At 39.6% G+C, this 20,665-nt stretch overlaps 1 long non-coding RNA gene across 1 annotated transcript; it reads left to right on the top strand.

The window, feature by feature from the left end:
- Positions 1 to 341: 341 nt before the first annotated feature.
- On the top strand, positions 342 to 18,698 carry LOC115029095 (uncharacterized). The gene is made up of 4 exons (XR_003834671.2): positions 342 to 428; positions 739 to 844; positions 17,076 to 17,206; positions 18,287 to 18,698. It is a non-coding gene; the product is annotated as an uncharacterized LOC115029095 (long non-coding RNA).
- Positions 18,699 to 20,665: the final 1,967 nt, after the last annotated feature.

Below are 20,665 nucleotides of genomic sequence, written 5' to 3'. Positions count from 1 at the left end.
GCATTCTGTGGGTAGCTGGTATTTTAATTCTCCGTCTGGAGTAAATACCCATAAAATATTTAAATAAATCACTAGGACGCATCTGTTTCCTGTTCATTGTGTACAACCTGTTGGAAGCCTTTGGAATGAAAAGTGGCGTTTGGAAACCTCAAGAAATGACAATAGCAGTTGTGTCGATGTTTTGCATCGCTCCTGGCTGATGCAGGAGCAGATGATCTCAAAGACCCTTAAGAAATCAAGCCAGCTTTGGGATATCTTTGTTTAGAAAGTAAACTTTGAAAGGATATGCCTTCTAATAGTACTGAGTGGAACTTCAGGAAGGAACTTTGTTGATTATTCTGTTTTTATTTATAACACAGTCGTGGTAGTAGATATTATTCTTCCCTTTAGGGAGCACAGCTGAAGCACCCGATAGCAACTCTAAGCAGGTGAGTGGGTTTTTAAATTGTTGCATGTTATAGTCATGTCACTGGTTTTTGATCTGGAAGAAAGTTTATTAAAATCTATCACTATAAAGTCATCAAAATAAGACTTTCCCCTTCTTTTTGTATTTTCATTTGTTTGTTTTCTTTTCTTGGACGGGCATCATTTTATGTACCTCTGGCTGAGCTTGAGCTAAGTTAGAATCCTGTCTGATTTTAAAAGTTTTATATATTATTTATTTATTTATTCATTCATTCATTTAATGTGTATTTTTGGTTTTCCTGCATGTATGTATGTGCACCCTGGTACCCATAGAATCAGAAGATGGCACCAGATCACCTGGAATTGCAGTTACAGACAGAGATGAGAAACTATAGACAACAGGGAGACTGCTTATTCTTCAATACAGATGTTTATAGAGGTAGGTGGGAATGGGGAACAGTTGGATAAAAATGTTGGGCCGAGAACTGCTCTCATTCTTAAGCCTCAGAAACGGACACATTTGTAGGCTCTTAGTTTCATATATAAAATAACTTTTTTTAAAAAAATGGGTTCAGAAGGAACCTCAAGGACAATTTTATTAGAGAAAACACAACAGGACAGAGGAGCTAGCTGCAGCTCTGGATAGCTGCTGGGTAGAGATGAAGGAAGAAAAAGGAGCAACAGTCATCCTTGCTGAGTCTGAGGTCCAAAGGCAGACAGGTTTAGCAATGGAAGTTTGTAAGCAGCTACATCGGGTGAGATGGAGGGAGGATTCCTTTAGAGATAGAGAGTAAGAGTGGCCAAGCGACAGGGCGAGGAGGCGTAGGCTTTTTGCTTCTGGAAAAGGCGGATGGAAAGAGTAGGGGCAGCAGATTCCACAGTGAGGGACTGCAAGTGACCGCTTTGAGGAATAATTATTTCTCCCATCTTATCATTTCTTCAGGGGCACCGGGCTTCTTTTTCTCCTCTGGCTTCAGCCTATCCTCTTGAGCTTGTAATACAAGGCTTTACTGCAGGAGGTTTTAGTTCTTGTCTAGGCAAAAGAAGCTACTCTTTTCTACATTAAAAGTTATACCAACTACTGACTAAGCCATTAGTCATGCTTTTTGTGGTACTCAAGCGTCTCCCAGAGGTCTCCACACATGGGTGGCATCTGCTGTCTGCATCAGAAAGGGCCAGAGATGAATCATGCTATTCTTACTTAGTGTAAGCAGACATAAATGGGAAGCACATCTCAAATGGTGATTGGGAAGATGGCAGTTTCAAAAAGTTCTTTCCTTCCGACTAGCACCCCAAGATATATGGGTTCTTTTTTTTTAATTAGATATTTTCTTCATTTACATTTCAAATGTTATCCCCAAAGCTCCCTATAACCTCCCCAACCCACCCACTCCCGCTTCCTGGCCCTGGCATTCCCCTGTACTGGGACATATGATCTTCACAAGACCAAGGGCCTCTCCTCCCATTGATGGTCAACTAGGTAATCCTCTGCTACATATGCAACTAGAGACACAGTTCTGTAGGGTACTGGTTAGTTCATATTGTTGATCCTCCTATAGGGTTGCAGACCCCTTTAGCTCCTTGGGTACTTTCTCTAGCTCCTTCTTCAGGGGTCCTGTGTTCCATCTAATAGATGACTGTGAGCATCCACTTCTGTATTTACCAGGCATTGGTATAGCCTCACAAGAGATAGCTATATCAGGGTCCTGTCAGCAAAATCTTGCTGGCATATGCAATAGTGTCTGGGTTTGGTGGTTGTATATGGGATAGAGCCCCGGGTGGGGCAGACTCTGGATGGTCCGTTCTTCTGTCTCAGCTCCAAACTTTGTTTCTGTAACTCCTTCACTTCGCTCCTTCTTAGAATGGGGAACAAAATGCCCATGGAAGGGTATATGGATTTTTAGTATCTTACAGGGGAGGATGAATAACACTTTATTCTGTAGGTACTCATTGCCCACTAAAGACATCAACCTTGCCTCTGGATCCATGAGATGCAATATTCCTTGTTCACTGAGGAGAGTAGACACTGAAGCAAGGGAGAAAGGGGCTGTCAGTGCTAGATCCAGATAGCTTGGCATCTGCTGTGCTGGTAGAAGGCACTGGAACCTGTGGTGTGAGTAGATTGCTTGGATTCTGAGACTTGGCATTTAGGGCCAATGCTGAAGAGAAATATTAAACCCTCAGCTGCTTCATAGCTCCAGATGGGAACCCCTTATACTTACCTTCAGTGTTATGGAAAACAAGGCCTTAACTTGGAAAGATGAAGCCAGGTAATGACTTCCTTTAACTCGATAACCAGGGAAGTAGGAGGAAGCAAGACTCAGTGTTGTTCCTTTTATATTTGGGGAGAGCTAGTGGGATGGGGGCTGTAGGATTCTTGTGGCTGTTGCTTAAGCCTATTAGTGTGCATTACTTTTTATTTTTAATGGCCAACTTTACTGGTGCCCATTTAAGTACACTGTGCAATAGCTGGCATGACATTGCTGTCACCATCCCGTCTAGCTCTTTTTCTGTTTTGTGTTACTATTAGTCACTCAACTCTTCCTGCACTTTCATGCTGAGTACTTATGACCACATAAAGAGCTACCAATTCTCCTTTGCTTTTTAAATGTTACAGGGAGTCAATGAGACTCCTTGTAAGTTACTTTTGGGGACTTCTCCCTAAGGAGCCTCTACACTCCTGAGATTTTTCTCTTAGTAGTGACAACTACTAGGACGAGTCAGAGTCTCTTTTACCATGTGGCTTCCCTTGGAAGTTCTAAGGACATTTTCCTCTGTAATGAGATCCTCTCTGGGACCTCTCAGCATCTCCCTTTGACCCCTTCCATCCCTTGTTACCTTTGCTGAAAGAATTCACCTGAAACACAAACTAATCCAGAAACCAGGAAGAGCTTATTTACAGAATAAAGCATGACACCCTAAAATGGTGAGAGAGAGAAGGACCAGACAGACCTTTGAGCCAATTCACATTTCAGACAGGCCTTCACTAAACTCCCTAGAACAGACAGTTTTCCTAAGGAGAATTTGCCTGTCTAGGTGAGGGGCAGACTCATTTGAAGTGGCTGTTAATAAGAAGCCACTGGTTTGTAAAGATTGATAGGTATAAAGTTAAGGGTGCTTGTAACCAGATTTAGATAGCTATCAATTAATGAGCTTCTGAGAAGTTCAGGATGTCACGTTTCTTACTGGGACCAGAGAAGACTCATGCCCCATACCTGTAACCAGTAACATGTGTTTTATTGTTTTAATCACTGGTTTTATAATCTACATGCGAGAGGCTCCATCCTAATGTCCCTTGGGTCTGCTAGTGCCTAACTCATTACCTAGTAACAGCAGTGAGAGTCAAAGCCTGGGAAGAGCATTTCTGTTCAGCTGATGCTGTCTTTACAGTCCCAGGCAGCCTTCCGTGCTAGAATGGGATAAAGACCTACAAGAAGAGACTCAGCAAGGGCATAAGAAACACCTTTCTCCTTTCCTTTCTAGTCTCCAATATCCTGCCAGTGGCTCTTATTGTCTTAACTTTAGAGATCAAAGGAGCCTAGATGATACCATTCATAGGATTCAGTTTCCCCTATAGCACACAACAGGGCAGACAAAGGGAAAGAATAGACAGGCAGACAGGGCAGCATGTGGAGAATAAGCAGTTCCTCTCATGGGGGTTGGTTTTTCTGCAGTGGTTTTGATATTTGTTTACATATGTAAGGATTTCTTCCTAAAAGGCTGGGACAACTATCCATGAGGTCATAAGACTGAACTGGCCAAGGCTTTCTATTGGCCCTGATTTTTGTCTTCTATACTTCAGAATATTGGTAATGGTGCTTGTACCAGTTCCCTCTAAACTTCAGATCTTTGTAATCCAGAGGTCATTGAGTGGAATATGTTTAATTCAAGACAGAAGTCATTTTAGAGGAGATTTCTGAAGGTGCCTATATGTAACTAGCAATAGATTTACATCCCCAAAACCATGAAGTCCCCCACATGACCCTTAACTCCGGTGAGCCAGAGCCCTCTCAATGATCTTCAGTGAGGTCAAGATTTGGTTGCCATGTTGGCCCACATCCTGAAATAGACAACAGCAGACAGTTGGCTACACATCTCATTGACCAATTAGATAAGAATTGATTTTAGTAGAAGCTCATTTGTCTAAAATTCTGACAGTGTTTCAATAAAAATAATTCTATAAAGTGAACATGTTGTAAAATCAAACTCAGTTTCTCATCTTGATGAATCCACCACATTTTCTCCAATATGCCCTTAAAATAAGCTGTTCTAAGTTACATTTGTGGGAAGATCTTGTTCTCATGTTAAGAAAGAAACCATCTTGTCAAAAGGCACTGACAGTGTCCTCAAAAGCACATGTGTTTGGCAGCATATAAACATGGGATGGCATTAAAATAGTTTACTATTATTAATCCCCTGTGAATTTGATTTTCCTGTATTTTAAAGTTGCATATACATTCACCTTCCTTGAAGGTCAAGAGATGTATTGTAGCCCACCTAGGGAATTAGCTACTATATTCCACCTAGTGACACTGTTGATTGAATGTTACTTCACAGAACAGTTTCCAAAATACTTTCAGAAGATGGAGAAAATTCAGAAACAGTGAACAATTATTATCACGATACTATGCCCCTCTGTAGCTACTTTTACTTCTTTTGTCAAAGTATCAATAAAGTTGAAGAAGAAAAGAAAATCACAAAATCATGCTTTAAAAGATTTGAAACTTACAAACAGGAAATACAGGCATCAGAGCATTCTGCTATAGAAAGGGCATTCAGTGACTAAGGTTCTGCTACCTCATGGCACAGTTACTGTATCTCTCAAAAACTATGTAGGGTCACGAATTCTCAGCTGGAATACCTTTGTCTTTAGAAATTCTCATGGTTCTTTAATCATCACATACTCTGAAGCCCCCCTTTCAATTGCTGGGACAGCCAGAGAGAGTTGTAAAGAGCAAGAGTATGCTAGCCTGTGAACTGAGCTCTGATGTCTTCGTGAGACAAGTCATTGAGGTAGGTAGGGATTTGCTCCACTTAGAGGGAATCATATTCTTCTAAGACAATGCAAGGAAAAGAATGTTTGGGAGATTTCAGTGTAGCTGAACCAGAAGGGTTCTGAAATGCTCACACACACAATAGTAGGATCTGTAACTCTTCAGTTTTTGTTTCAGTTTTCTGAAACATCTTGGGTCAAGGGGAATATCAATCAGCACATTCATTTCTTCTGGCTGAGCTGATAAAAGGACTACAAGGACAGGGAGAAGTGACAGCAGGGCAGATGGCCAGGGACACAGGCCCAATCATGATAGAGAGAGGATGTAAGGGAAAGAATGCCCTAATCTTACTATTGTTTTTGACTTGCAACTACCAACCATATGATCTGCTGACAGTAATATACAATAAACCCCTTAAATCTGTTTATCTTTAGGATCTGCCTCTTCTGCTATTTAGGCACTTCAAAACTCTTCAGAAAAGAGACATTAAAAAACCCCCTTGTGTTTCAATTTCCTTTTGCACTGGAATAATACATAGATAACACACACACACACATACATAATTTATAATAATAATTCTTATGAGTCGTGACTATGTGCTGTCTTACTACATATAGATTCATAAATACTTATCAGTCGATATCAAGCATCTTCTTTTCTTTAATAATCTTTCATGTTGGTATGATTACCAGCTACTTGATTACATATTTTTAAAAAGAAAGAAACTTTGATGTGCTCTATGAAGATAACCTTCCTAGAAAAAAATAATCCACGACCTGCTCAAAAATTTTTGGATGGTCACACTGTGACACAAAATCTCAGACTTACAAACAAGGGTTTCTGGAAGTTCGATACACAAGGTCCTCCACCCATTTTCCTGTCACACAGGATGTATTGGCTTTTGTTGAAATACAGCGTGACACTAAATAGCTGGCGACCACTGAATGTGTTGCTTATTATTGGGATCACTCCATAGAGCTGCATTTACAGGAAATCAAATGACCTTTCAGATAAAATTTCGGATGCCAAATTAAAAAAAGACAATTTAAGACTTTGTTGTGACATTTTTCAGGCATAGAGCTTGAGTTTTATATATGCCCAGAAAACTTTTGTTCTTAAATCCTCACAGTTACAGTTAATTTAGGTACAGTTTTTAATAAACAAGATTTATGACCTTTCTTCATTTACTTCATGCCTTCTAACATAATATCTGCTAGGGTTGAACCATAAAGGAGCAAAGTAACATTTTAGCAATGGTGCTAACTTCATGGGCATGTAATTAAACACTTAAGCTCAGTAATTTATGAAGTTATATTGCCTTTTTCAGAATATTTGTTTAAGATAAGTTTTTAATATCCTGTTCATGAGGATGTAGGACTACTGTAGGACATAGTATAATAGCGTTATAGACTTTGTACTGTTGGTTAATAAAACCGATCCATCATGTCTAATTTCCTGTTGACATTGACTATGTCTACAATTGTGGTTCTCAACTTGAGGACTAAAACCCCACTGGGGGAATGCATATCACTTATTTACATTATGATTAATAACAGTAGCCAAAATACAGTTTTGAGGTAGCAACAAAATAATTTTATGGTTGTAGTTTACCATAGCATGAGGAACTGTTTTAAAGGGGCACAACATTAGAAAGGTTGAGAACCACTGGTCTAGAAAGAAATAGCAGGATTGGGTAGAAGGAAAGATCATTCCCATGGCTGTCTGAAGTCTCTCCAGACAGTCTAGTGGCTCTTGCTTTCAGAGAGGATACACTTACTGTGTAGCCCAAATAATTTTCAGCAATGTAAATGAACTAAAGAAGGTCCTGTTCTCCTGAAACTTTTTTTCCCCCTTTTGGTGGATGGAGTTGGGAGAGAATAAGCAATACACAATAAGTGAATATTCACACATGAATAAATGTAACAGACATTATTACAATAGAGTGGCAGTGGCCACCATTCGAATACTGAAAGAAGAGCCTCTTTGACAAACGACACACAATGTGCTGTATGACTGACAAGCTTGTGTCCATCATAAGGATCATCCACATGATATGGTATGATGTTGCTAACCAACTCCTCTTTCAAGCTGGGGTTTCTCTATCTTTTGACTAAATCTAAGTGTGGAGCCGTCATACCACCAAGACCTGTTAGGAGCCATTCTCCATTTCAGAGTCATGAGAAGTACAAAATAAAGCATGTGCCAATCTCCTTGGGTCACATATTTCCCACTATTCATCCAGTGAGACTGTGTACAATTTGCTCAAGAAGTCTGGAGGACATACAGATAATAAATACAAGTGTCATGAGAAAAAAAAAAAACAAACTAATTGAGATTGGAGGGATGGCTAAGTGGGTAAGCTCACAAGATAGCTGCTCTTACAGGGATCCAAGTTCACTAGATAGCTGCTCAAGTTCAATTCCCAGCATCTATGTGGAGCAGCTGGAAACCACCTATAACTTCCTATCAAGGGGAAGCTAATACTTTTTTTCCTGGCCTTTACAGCTATCTACACACATGTGGCATACTTGCAGATACACATATGTTTCGGATAGCTCTGGGGCTAATTGTATTTGATGTTAATTCTGCTCTCCTGTGAGAGGTTGTGAATAAGGAATGAGTCAGCACTCAGGCGATTAGAGTGAAGTGGAGCAGAAGCACCTGGCCTGGAGAAACCACAAGTTACAAGGGGTCTCTTATATGGGGAAGATGGTAGTGTAGTGGTAGATCTGCCCAATCTAGGCACACAGCATGTATTCATTTTAACTGAGTTGTGTTTTCATTGACTGGGCTTATTTGTGTTGGAGATTTACTGTAACACACACACACACACACACACACACACACACACACACACACACAGACCCCTTAAAAAATAAATAAATCACTCATTGAAGGGCAGCTATTTGTAGAGGCAAATATAAAGTAAAACCAAACCTGGATGTGAGTATGTAGAAGTTGTATGAGAAAGCAGAGCATGAACAGCTACCATTCCTTTCTACTTCTTATGTTTCTGTCTACTGGACTGTGAAAGTAAAGTATTATTAAAGGCAGGACTCAAAGGAATAGTAACACAATTCGTGCAGGAAGTGCAAGGAATTGATAAGACATCAGACCATTTTGTCCATGGTAAGTAGACTTAGTGATAGTACTCTACCTTAAAGAAAAGATGAGATTGTTTGTTTGTAAGGTTAATTTTGTGTCAAATATCAAGGTCAGGTTAGTAATAGTCCAGTTCCATGCATCTAGACTCTCCTTCAGTATGGCTTCCCTCCCCCTCTCCTTTCTCTCCTTTTCTTCCTTTCTCCCTCCTTTCTTTATTTCCCAATTAGGGTGCTGGTATGATGATGCTAACTCCTCTTTCAAGCTGTGGTTCTCTATCTTTCGAGTAAATCTGAATATGAAGCCTTCATAACATCAAGACCTGCTAGGAGACAGTCTCCATTGCAGAGTCATTAGTAAATAGTTCTTCCTAATTGGAGAAAAAAAAAACCTTTCAGCAACAAATCTGATCTAATTAACTCAAGCAAGAAAAGGTATGAGCCAACAGCTTTCCAGTTCATAACTTGTGCTGTACAAACCAAAGCAAATAAACAAGCAACCAGATGAGTTTCTGTGCATTCAGGGGTGGGCACTGTTCCAGAAGATCCAGGGAGCTTGTACTTGGCATTTAGGAATGGCATGTAGCATACATTAGGATTTTGAGAACCCCTGGGTTTCATTTTAAAGTTCCTTTTCATATGAATCTTTTACCTCCTGTAACAAGGCAAGATTTCCAATGGAGAGATGGGGACACCAACCCAGTCACAAAACCTTCAACCCATAATTTTTCCTGCCTATAAGAGGTGCATGGATAAAGAAGAAACAGAAAATGAGGGAAGGGCTAACCAATCATTGGCCCAACTTGAGCCCAATGCCATGATAGAGAGTGAGCCCACCCCGATACTATCAATGATGCCCTGTTATACTAGCAGACAGAGGAGGCTAGCATAGCAGTCATCCGAGTGGCTCACCCAGCAGATGATGAAAACAGATGCAGAGACCCACAGCTACACATTAGGCAGTGCTCAGGGAATCCTGTGGAAGATGGGGAGGAAGGATTGAAAGAGCCAGAAAGATCAAGGACACCACAAGAAAAGTTATAGAATCAACTAACCTGGGCACTTAGGAACGCATAGAGACTGAAACACCAAGCAGAGAGCATGCACAAGATGGACCTAGTCCCCCTATACATATGTAACAAATGGACAAGTTGTTCTTCCTGTGGGACTTCTAAGAGCAGGAGCAGGGGCTGTCTCTGACTGTGTTGCCTGCCTTTGAATCCCTTTTCCCTAACTGGATGGCCTTGTCCAGCCTCAGTAGAAGAAGATGCACCTAGTGCTACTGCAAGTTGATAAGCCTAGGCAGGTTGATATCCCTGGGAGGTGTGCTCTTCTCTGAGGACAAAGGCAGAGAGCATAGAGGGAGGAGAGGAAAGAGGGGGAAGCTCTGTTTGGGATGTAAAGTTAATTTGTTAATTAATTTAAAAGAATCATTTTCAAGCTAGTTTTTTTCCCTAAGAAAAATGAAAAGAATGGCATTATTATCCGAAGCAGAAAAGTACACATCTTGAGATAATTAACTTTATAACTATGTGGATAGTCTAGAAAGATAAGTCGTGGAGTATTTTTGAGTCATTTTATTGAATGAATGAGAATGTATTGGTTAATTCACCAATTATCTGAGAAAAATGTTTGCTTCAATAATATTTGTCCTTCCTCTTCTGAGACAAGAAATCTATGTTCAATATAAATATAAATGTTACCTAATGAAGCTAATGTGTAGTCTTAACATTACATGATAACATGTATTAGTAACAGTTACAATCCTTGATTCTTATTTAGTGCAGTGTGGATATTTATAAAAATTTGGTCATACTATGCTTACTATATTTTTTGAATCTATTTTTTATCATTATCAAAGTTTACTACTATAATTTTTGTTTTAAACACAGGTTTTCACTTATCCTTGGCTGACCCACAACTTATAATTTAGCTGAGAATGACCTTGAATATCTGGTCCAACTGCCTTCACTTACCAAGATCTGGGAGCACAGACATGAATCACAATTCCTGGTCATTCCTATATTAACTTACATTCGCACTGTAAAGTTTGATTACTATAGTTCCCTGCAGGTGTTTCTCATGCCATCTTCTGCTGGTCACTTTGGACCTTTCTATCTTTGTCATAATGAATAATGACATGTTTATGTGTCTAGCTAGGGGTAAGCAGAGTGTAATAAAAGCATATGATACAGACAGTCCGCTTTGAGGAATCAGAAGCTGCAACCTCAAACTTGAGTTTTAGAAGCTGAGGTATGGAAAACCCATCTACAGATGATGAGGAAGATGAGCAGACCCAAGCTGAACACCACCTGCCTTTATTCTTAATCTCTCTGTGATCATTAATTGAGTGGAACAATTTTGAGATGGTTTCTTGTTCTCTGTGACATCCAAAATTAAACAATAAGCATCTGACTCTCTTCCCCTTTCTTTTACTCTTTCTGTCTTCCAAATAAGACTGTCATTTGTGTGAGCACAATAAAATATCTACCATCCCTGGTTTCCAGGTATAACCATCACAATGATTATGCCACTAAATTATAGTAAGATATTTGACAATAGTTTGATTTAGTCAGCTCCAATGAGTTGAACATTAACATACAAATGTTATTCTTTTTGAGTAGAAGAGATGGTTATGAAGCCCTATTGGAAAGTGGTCAAATATCTGCTCTGTGTTCAATAAGTCTACAAATATTAAATAATGCCACCTTCTGGCATCCCTTCCTGCATGTTTGCAGAGTTTTGAAGAATGAAAGTCTATTTTCATTGCTTCATCTTTCCTCAGTAAAATGATAACTACCCATTAAAGCACGTCTCTAACATTATCTCCATAGCAACAAAAGAAGTGATGGTGAGGCACAAGAAGTATAAACTGTGGCCCTTGAGCATGACCCTGTAGTTAGAACTTTAAAGACAAGAAGAGAAAAACAACAAATCAACAACATGACAGAATAGAATTAAATTGCAGATTTAGCTGTGGGCACAAAGGAAATAAAGACAAAGTGAAGATTCAACAAGAAAACCAAGTTCACACACTGGGACATGGTTGTAAATAGGGCCAGAGAAAATACAAGTGACAGATGCAATTTCCAGGTCTCACACAGTAGTGTGGGAATAGACTGGCTTTAATATGGTGGTTTTGCCAACCTTTACTTGAGTGATGAGTCAAATAGGGATTGTGGGTAAAGTTACAATAATATTTATTATATATTTATTTAGTTTTCTCTCTTCCACTTATTTTTATTCATTTCTTTCTTTATTATATTATTATTAATTATTTATTAATTACTGTGTGTATAAGTGAGTATGTGTAGGATTTACATGCCGGATCCATATGGGAAGATCAGAGGATGACTTTCACGAGTCCATTCTCCTTTAACATGAGTTTTAGAGAATGAACCTAGAGAGTCAGGGCTGTTCAACAAGCACTTTGACCTGCTAAGCCATCTCGCTTGTCTGGTTGATGAGAATTTCAACAGCTGGTCTTAGGGAACTAGTGACATACATGTTACTACTCTTGTGTGTTGCTTATACTTTGAATGAGGTGGTTGGGTACCATTGTCTTGTGACAAGCATGAATTACAGCATGCAGGATCCTGAGCCACTGAAAGTCATGAGAGGGAGGGATCAGTAAACAGAATCTGGAAGCTGGAAGAAAATAACTTCTGGCCACGTGACTCCTGTCAATTGTTTTTAAGATAGGGTCTCATTCTGTAACCCTGACTGGCCTGGAACGCACAAAGATCTAGCTGCCTCTACCTTCTGAGCGCTGGCCCAGAAGGCCTGTGCCACCATGCCCAGCTCAGTTTAGCAGTATTTTAAGAACAGTAGAGGGCTATAAATTTCCAAGAGAAGGCCGGGGAAATAGAATAAACTATTGGTATAGATTAAATTTAAAATTCAGGAGATAAAACGAGACAAGGAGAGCTGTACTTCCTTTAAGGAAGTAAGATTCTCAGACTTGTACACTGAGTCTGTGTATTCAGTTCCTGTCCATGACTAAGACTGCAGAAGGTACCTGCACTGGCCAGATCACTGTAGAGGAAGGTCCAGTTGCAGATGCTCCCAAGCAGCAAGAAGTATGAAATCCATTTAAGTGTTTTTAGAAAACAAACCTCAGGATCTTTCTAGATAAACAGAAGAACGTGGCACACCTGGAATGCAGTTATACTGGAATGTTGGAGCTCTGTATCAGTCTGCAATGAACAAAATCCCCCTGCATCAAAGACCTAGGAAAGAGCTAACACAAGAAAACTAAATGTTATATCTGCTGTTGTTAACGAAAACTTAGAATTGGGATAAGAATTTGAAAGACATCTGCAGCCAGCATTTGAATACAAACACAGCCCTCTCCTTACTGATCAAAATATGTCTCTTAGAATACCCTCAAGAGACTGGAGGCCCCAGGGCGTGGGGAAGTATGACAGGAAGGGGTGGGGGTGGGGTGAGAACATCCTTGTGGAGACAGGAGTTGGGGGAGGGGGGAAGGAGTTATGGGATGTGGAGGGTGTACTGGGATGGGGATAAAGTCTGGACTGTAAAAAAAAAGGATTAAAAAGAAAACAAAAGAATAAGGTCAGTTTAGATACTCTCATATTTAAGAGATTGAATGAACATACATGGGCTGGATCTAGGCCCTTGCACATATGTAGCATATGTGCAGCAGGATCTTCATGCTGGACCCCCAACAACTAGAGCAGGCGAGTTGTTCCTAAATCTGTTACCTCCCTGTGGATCCTGGTCCCCTAACTGGGCTGCCTTATCTGGGCTTACTGGGAGAGGATGTACCTAGCCCTGCAGGGACTTGATATACCAGGGTCAGGGGTATATCTAGGGGGAGCCCCCACTCCCTCTGAGGAGCAGAAGGGATGGGGGAGGGGTTGTGGGAGGAGGGGGACTGGGAGGGGAGGGCAGAGATCAGGATGGATGTAAAGTGAGTAAGTTAAATAAATAAATAAAGATTTAGTAAATAACACCACTTTAATTTGGCATGTTTTGTACCTTTATTGGGTTTGATTTTATGAACTTTATAAGTGAATACTCATGGTGCCTACATTTGTGGATATCTGGCCACATAATTATTGTTGGAAAATATATGGAGAGCAAATCTGGTTGTTTTAAAGGATAATCGGGCCACGCCCTGCCATATAGTCCTTGAGCTTCAGATCCTGTGGGTTAAGTTATCAGCTAGGCAGAACTTAATGCAGGTTCACTAAACACGTGGTTTCTGGGGTTTCTGTAGGCTCAGATGTATACATGCTGTGGGGGAGTCTTAGTGGCTCATAACTTTCAGGTGATAGGAAGGACAGGAAGCCAGTGGCTTTTAGTTGCTGTCTGTAAAGTGTGCTAGTCATTGTGCCTGGACTAGATAGAGAACTCAAAGCTGAAATCCCTTCTGCATCGTTTCCACCCAGATATACTTAGTCTGCAAGATCAAACACACATGGATATTTTTCATGTAAACTTAAAAAATATAAACTTGCTCATTCTGTTTCAATTCAGCTCTATCTTTACATTTGTCTCCCTTTCATCCCCAGCACTTTTGATAGTAACACTGGGAGGGAAAATTGTTTTAGTGTAGTAACATATAAATACATAGAAAATTGGGTGCTAATTAAAACCTAACATTTGTGCATGAATAGAAGGAAGAGAATCTGTAGGACAGTATAGTTTGCCTCCTAAAACAAATGGCCGAGGCTGAACTCAGCTGCTTGTTGCTTTTCAGGATATGGGGTGAGGGTTAGAAAATTTACTGGTGTTTTACAAATAAATTAGGACTTTGTAATATTTGGAAACCATCTAATTCATGGTTGTTCTCTCCTAACCAAAAAGATTCAGAGGAAATTCCCCAAACAATCTCCAGAGGATTTGAAGCAGCTCACAGGTCTACAGTACTCACATGTAGAAGATGGCAGAGAAATCACCCACTTATATCTTTAGTAGCTTATTAACATTTTCTTTTTGTAGTCTGTGTCCATGTATGGGTTTATGTGTGTGAGTGTGTGTGTGTGTGTGTGTGTGTGTGTGTGTGAGAGAGAGAGAGAGAGAGAGAGAGAGAGAGAGAGAGAGAGAGAAAGAGATGTCAGGTGCCTTTGTCAAACATTTCTCTACCTCTATCCCTCTCTCTCTCCTCCTGTTTCTTCTTCCACCTTTGCTACTTTCCCTCCCCATCTCTGTCATCTTTTAATGTTGGAGAATTGGAGAAGGCAAACCTTTGCTCTTGATCAAGAGGGTGTATTCAGAAGAGTGAACACAGAGACAGAAGTCTGATTGGATTTTTTTCTCAGTTGTTGCTGACGTCTTTTCCCTGTTGCCTGGAGTCCGATCTCACAGCTTCTCTTATTCAGTTGGCTACTCTTGAATACTTGCAGCACAGGAAATGAAGGCTGAAGGGCAAAGGAGTCAGTGTTCCAAAGTGGAAATGTCACCGCTCCAGGCCATCGAATTACTGGAATGCAAATAAAGGTTTTACACTGTGTGCATGCTCTTGTGTGTGTGTGTGTGTGTGTGTGTGCTAAAATATTTATATAAAAGTCTTACAAGGTGGGGGAGATAAAAAGGTTTGAGTTTCTTGTTCTAAACACAAGTTTTATGATATCTGATAGAAAAGATACATTTGCTTTTTTGTTGTTTTGTGCTTGTTTATACACACACACACACACACACACACACACACACACACACACATATATACATATATATATATATATTTTTTTACAAATACCCCCTTTCATCCCTAAGCATTCTTCAAACGCATTAAGATGTTGACTTCTTTTCTGTCCTATCTTGGAATAAGAAGCTGCAATAGGGAAGGGATACCTGTTTAAGAATTTTAACAAGCATTTCTCTATTGAGTTATTTCCTGGACTTTTCAAACATCGATTTTATTAATATTTTGCTATGTGCTCATTGTCTCTTTCAAAGGCAACACCATGGTAGTGACCCCATGTACAGTATAAGAACATCTTGTATTTTCTGTAGGGTTTACCAGGGAATTTTTAAAGCCCCATAGTTTAACAACATGTACCAGGTGAGGTTAAAGTATTATGTACGTCGTAGCCTTTATTCATCACAAGTGCCATCTTCATAAGAGCATCTGTGACCATTCACAGAAGATGATCATCTCAGTTTTTTATTTTATTATTTTTTATTTTTGAGAATATAATTACATTTCTCACTTCCTGTTCTCCCCAAACCCTCCCACAAAACCCTTCTGGCTCACTTTCAAATTCATGGGCTCCCTTTTCACTATTTGTTATTGCATGCATATACATGTACACACCACACACACACACACACACACACAGTGTTACTTGTATGTATGTTTTCAGGGTTGACCATTTAGTATTGGTTAACCAATCTGTGTTGAGTGTCTCTGCACTTGGAACTCACTGACTGGTTAGACTGGCTTGGCCGTAAGCATCAGGGATTATCTTGTCTGCTCTCCAGTGCTGGTATGATAGGCACACTGTCCCCACCAGCTTTCTAAATGGAACTGAGAATTCAAACTCATGCCCTTACCCTAGCAAGGCAAGAACTTTAATGACAGAGCTATCTTCCTAACACCCCATAACATTTTGTCTTTTTAAGAAGGATGAAAATCTATTTTATCAGATATTAGGATAATGACATGACACCAGCTTGAGTCTGGTCCCGTTTGCTTGCAACACATTTTTTCCATTATTTCCACATTGAAGTGGTACCTGTCCTTGAAAGGAGGATGAGTGTTTTTTTGTTTTTGATTTTGTCAGAAGCACATAGATGGATTGTATTTCTTAATATATTTGTCGAACCTATATCCTTTGTTTGTGGATTTGAGGATATTTAAAATTATTAATGATATATATATATATATATTTCTGTTGATGAATGGCTTTTTTCCTGTTTGAGTTCTTCTGTCTATTTCATGTTTCAGTAACTATAGCGTCACTTTCTTTCTCTGGTCTCTTGGCAATGTTTACTCCTCTTTCCAGTCTGAAGTTTGCTTCCTGTATTCTCTGAAGGCTTGGTTTGGTGACATAAATTTAGCCTATTTGTTTTTCTTTCTCTTTAGACCGTGGCAGATAGTTTTGTTGAGAACAGCAGTATAGGCTGGCATCTGAGGTGTTTTAGAACTTAGAGTACATCGCTGCAAGCTCCTCTGGCTTTCACAGTTTTCCTAGATAAACCAGCTGTTATTCTGGTGGGTTATCTTTTTCTGTGACTTGTAGGTACCCCATCCACGTTTTGCAGCCACATACTCTTTGTTCTGTGTATTTAGTATTTTGACTATAATATGCTGTGGGGAGTTTCTTTTATGGTCTTATCTATTTGATATTGAGTGTGCTTCTTGTATCTGTGTGGGTGTGTCTTTACTTAGTTTGAAAAAAAGTGTTCTCTTATGATACTCTTGTAGTAGGTATGGTCTATGCCACTGACCTGAGATTCTTTTCCTTCTTCTAGCCTACAGTTCAAAGATTGAGTCTTTTAGTGGTTTGCTAATGCTCCTGTATATGCCTTTTGTGTGTTAAAAAACATTTTTTCCAGGGTTGGAGAGATGGCTCAGTGATTAAGAGTGTTTGTCACTCTTCCATAGGATCCAGGTTTGCTCTCCAGAATCCAGATGGCAGCTCACAACAAGTCTCTAGGGAGTTTCAGGAGATCTCATGCCCTCTTCTGGCCTCTGTGGGCTCTATACATGCACAAGAAACAAAGACACACGTGCAGGTAACACAGTGCACACAAAACAAAACAAAAAAACCCCAAAATAATTATTTTTGAAAACTATTCTTTGCTTGCATAGTGCTGTTCCTCTACTTTGTCTTCTGTTTGATCCACTTTCCTGGTCAGCTTCCCCTTGAGTTAACTAATCGGGTTCCTGAGGTTTTCAATGCCGGCTTCATTTCAGCTTAACGTTTGTCACTACTTCTATCTCTACCAGTTTCAGTTTTCAAATTCTGCATTGCGTTCCTCATTAATTTTTGCTGTATATTTGTGCTTTATTAGAAATCACATGAGAGTTTTTCTGTCTCCTTTTAAGTTTATTGAGGTTTGATTCATATCTTCTTTGGAATCCCTGAATTCTTAGATCACAGCATATATGAATGTGTGTTCCTATCATCTTCCATATACCCAGTCTAACCTAACCTAATGTCATCTACCTCTCCCTTCCCTTCTATTTCTCTAAATCAGTGTTTCTCAACCTTCCTAATTCTGAGACCATTTGGTACAGTTCCACATGTTGTGGTGACTCCAAATCATAAAATTATTTTGATTGCTACTTCATAACTGAAATTTTGCTACTGTTATGAATTGTAATGTAAATACCTGATATGCAGGATATTTCATAGGCAACCTCTGCGAATGGGTCCTTCAACCCCCAAATCAGTCACAGCAGATAAGTAGAGAACATACTTCTCTAAATAATCCTGGAAAGTTTACATAGAGATCTGAAAAATGAGCCTGTTTGAGGAAATAGAAAAATTGCATACCAGGGAAGCTGTACTCTTCAACAAATTGATTTTTAGTAAGTATTCCTCATATACTAAAAGATATAACTAGAACTTAAAAATAAAGTAATTGGAAACCTAGATATTTGAAATAAAGTAGTAGGTGAGCAAAAAGACACTTTCAACTTACCCATATTTACAATCAGCAATGTGACTTTGAAAGTGTGTTCCTCACGCAGCACAGGGATGGAGCAGAAAGTGAGGCAATGGCCAACCAATAACCAGCCCAACTTTAGACTCATCCCATGGGCAAGCACCAGTCCCAGACACTGTTAATGATACTTTGTTATACTTGCAGACAGGAGCCTAGCATGGCTGTCTTCTCAGAGGCTAACTCACACAGCAGCTAACTCATACAGATGGAGACACATCCAAACAGTGGACGGAGCTCATGGAAGAATAAAAGGAAGGATTGTCGACTCCACAGGGGATAGGAACTCCACAGAAAGGCCAACAGTCAACCAACTTGGACCCTTGGGGCTCTCAGAGACTGAACCACCAATCAAAGAACAAACACAGGCTGGGCCTAGGCCTCCCTGCACACATGTAGCAGATGTGCAGCTTGGTCTTCATGTGGGTCCTGATCTACTGGGGCAGGAGCTATCCCAAAGCTATCGCCTGTTCCTGGGATATGTTTGTCTAGCTGAGCTGTCTTGTCTGGCCTCAGTGGGAGAGGATATGCCTAGCCTCACAGAGACTTGATGTGCCAGGGTAGGGGAATCCCCAAGGGGTCCCAACCCAACCCTCTGAGAAGATAAGGGGAAGAAGGGATAGGGGATGGATTATGGGAAGGGGTGACTTCGAGGGGGGACAATGAGTAAATGTAAAGAGAATAAGCACAAATAAATTGAATTAAATTTAATTTTAAAAATGTGTGTTTCTCTTGGGTATAAGTTGTTGAGTATATGTTGCCCTGTCTGGGATGTAAAAAGCGATCAGAGAAGCAGCAAATAGAACTTTATTCTCTAGATATCATACATTAAAGACAATGTCTGTATAGAATATTATATCCATTAAATAAAGTAGAAAAACTGTACTAGTAGAAAATAAACTTATATATCAACAAAATGTAATCATAATTATCCTCACATGTCTATGATTAATTCAGCATTACAATAAATACTTCTGGGTTTCTCTGTTTCCATCTCTTTGCTCTTTGCTTGGGTAGTCCTTAGTGCTTATGAGTTGATACGTGGGTATAATGCCAAAAGTGTAGGAGAAATATTTAGAGAAAAAAAATTTAATTGATTAAAACATTTGTTTTGTCTATTGGCTTAATGTTCAGAGAATTGTAAAAACAAAACAAAACAAAACAAAACAACCATACAACTCAGTTTTATGGTGGGAAACAGACTGTACAAGGGACCATGTCACGAGCAAATTATGTTCCTCCATTTACAATATCAGAGGAGTCTTCAGGGCGCTAGAATAGGTGCTTCCTAGCTCTTTGCTAGATGTCCCATTCTATGAGTCTCAATTTTTGAAGTGTGGCTAAACAAGATGTGTGTTGCCAGATGGAAAAAAATTCTGTTAAAACCAAAACCAAAACCAAAACTTGCACTGGACCACTTTCTCATCATTCAAATCAAGGGAAATAAACATTGGAGGGGAAGTGAAAGAGCTTGAATGTAAGGAAACTTTCTTCCTACAACAGAGCTCCGAAGTCTTATCTAGCTTCCTACTAACCATGAGAGAATGCTTTCTACTCTGCCATATGAATTTATGTCAGTCTCTATTATATATTACTGCATATGTCTGGGGGATATAGTAAGGAACAAGGAAAAGAAAACTCATTTTTAAAATGAAGCTTTGATTTTGGTGGAGAGAAATAGGAAATTAATAAAAGGTGGGAAGTAACATGACACCTCTTATCTTTGCCAGTCTAGGTTACTGTAAAAAAATGTTATTTCAAAAACAATGTATTGTAGAATTTATTTAATCCCAACCTGAGGTTTCTACCCTGCCTTTGACAATTCAGTTCCTAGACAAAAGGCACACAACTTTTATTATTTATAATAAAAATCATAATAAAATAATTGAACAGCACAAGAACTGGGCAGATATCTACCCTCTATTTGATTGTTTCTATGCTATTAGAATCTACTTTCCTATCGATATTACTATGTTTCAAGTTATTACTTATTATGTTTCATTTGGGTTGCTCTTAACTCCAATTGGGCAGCTCTCAGGGCCATGTTTTCTTGATTTCTAACCCATGTTATCTCTCTCTCTCTCCCCCTACATCTTCTTCTGCCACTCATTGTTCTCCTCTGACCCCCAAGCTGGGGAACCCTAACCCCTGCCTATGCCTCTTCTCCCCAGCTATTGGCGGTCAGCATTATTATTCACCAATCATAAATAATTTGGGGGCAAGGTCACATAGTGTCACTTGGGTCTACCGGTAGACTCTCTTGTCTCTGGGCAACCAGGTTCTGAGGAACCAGTATTAGGATTAGAATATAAGCAGCATCAGGCCAAGCCACTAAGCAATGTTTCTTACAGTTTTGACCATTGAGAATGCCAAGAACATGGAGCCAGCAGATCCAGTTTCTGATGGATCTTTTTCTGGTTTGCAAATAACTATCTTGGTTTTATCTTCATTTACCACAGTGCTAGGGAGAAAGGGTCCCATTTCTCTACCTCTTTTTATATGGCTGCTTATCACGCTATGAGAAAC

Source organism: Mus caroli, unplaced genomic scaffold (assembly GCF_978045245.1).
Source record: "Mus caroli unplaced genomic scaffold, Mus_caroli_1 scaffold_15, whole genome shotgun sequence".
Classification (NCBI taxonomy): Eukaryota; Metazoa; Chordata; class Mammalia; order Rodentia; family Muridae; genus Mus; species Mus caroli.
This window is presented reverse-complemented; position numbering and strand designations above follow the sequence as displayed.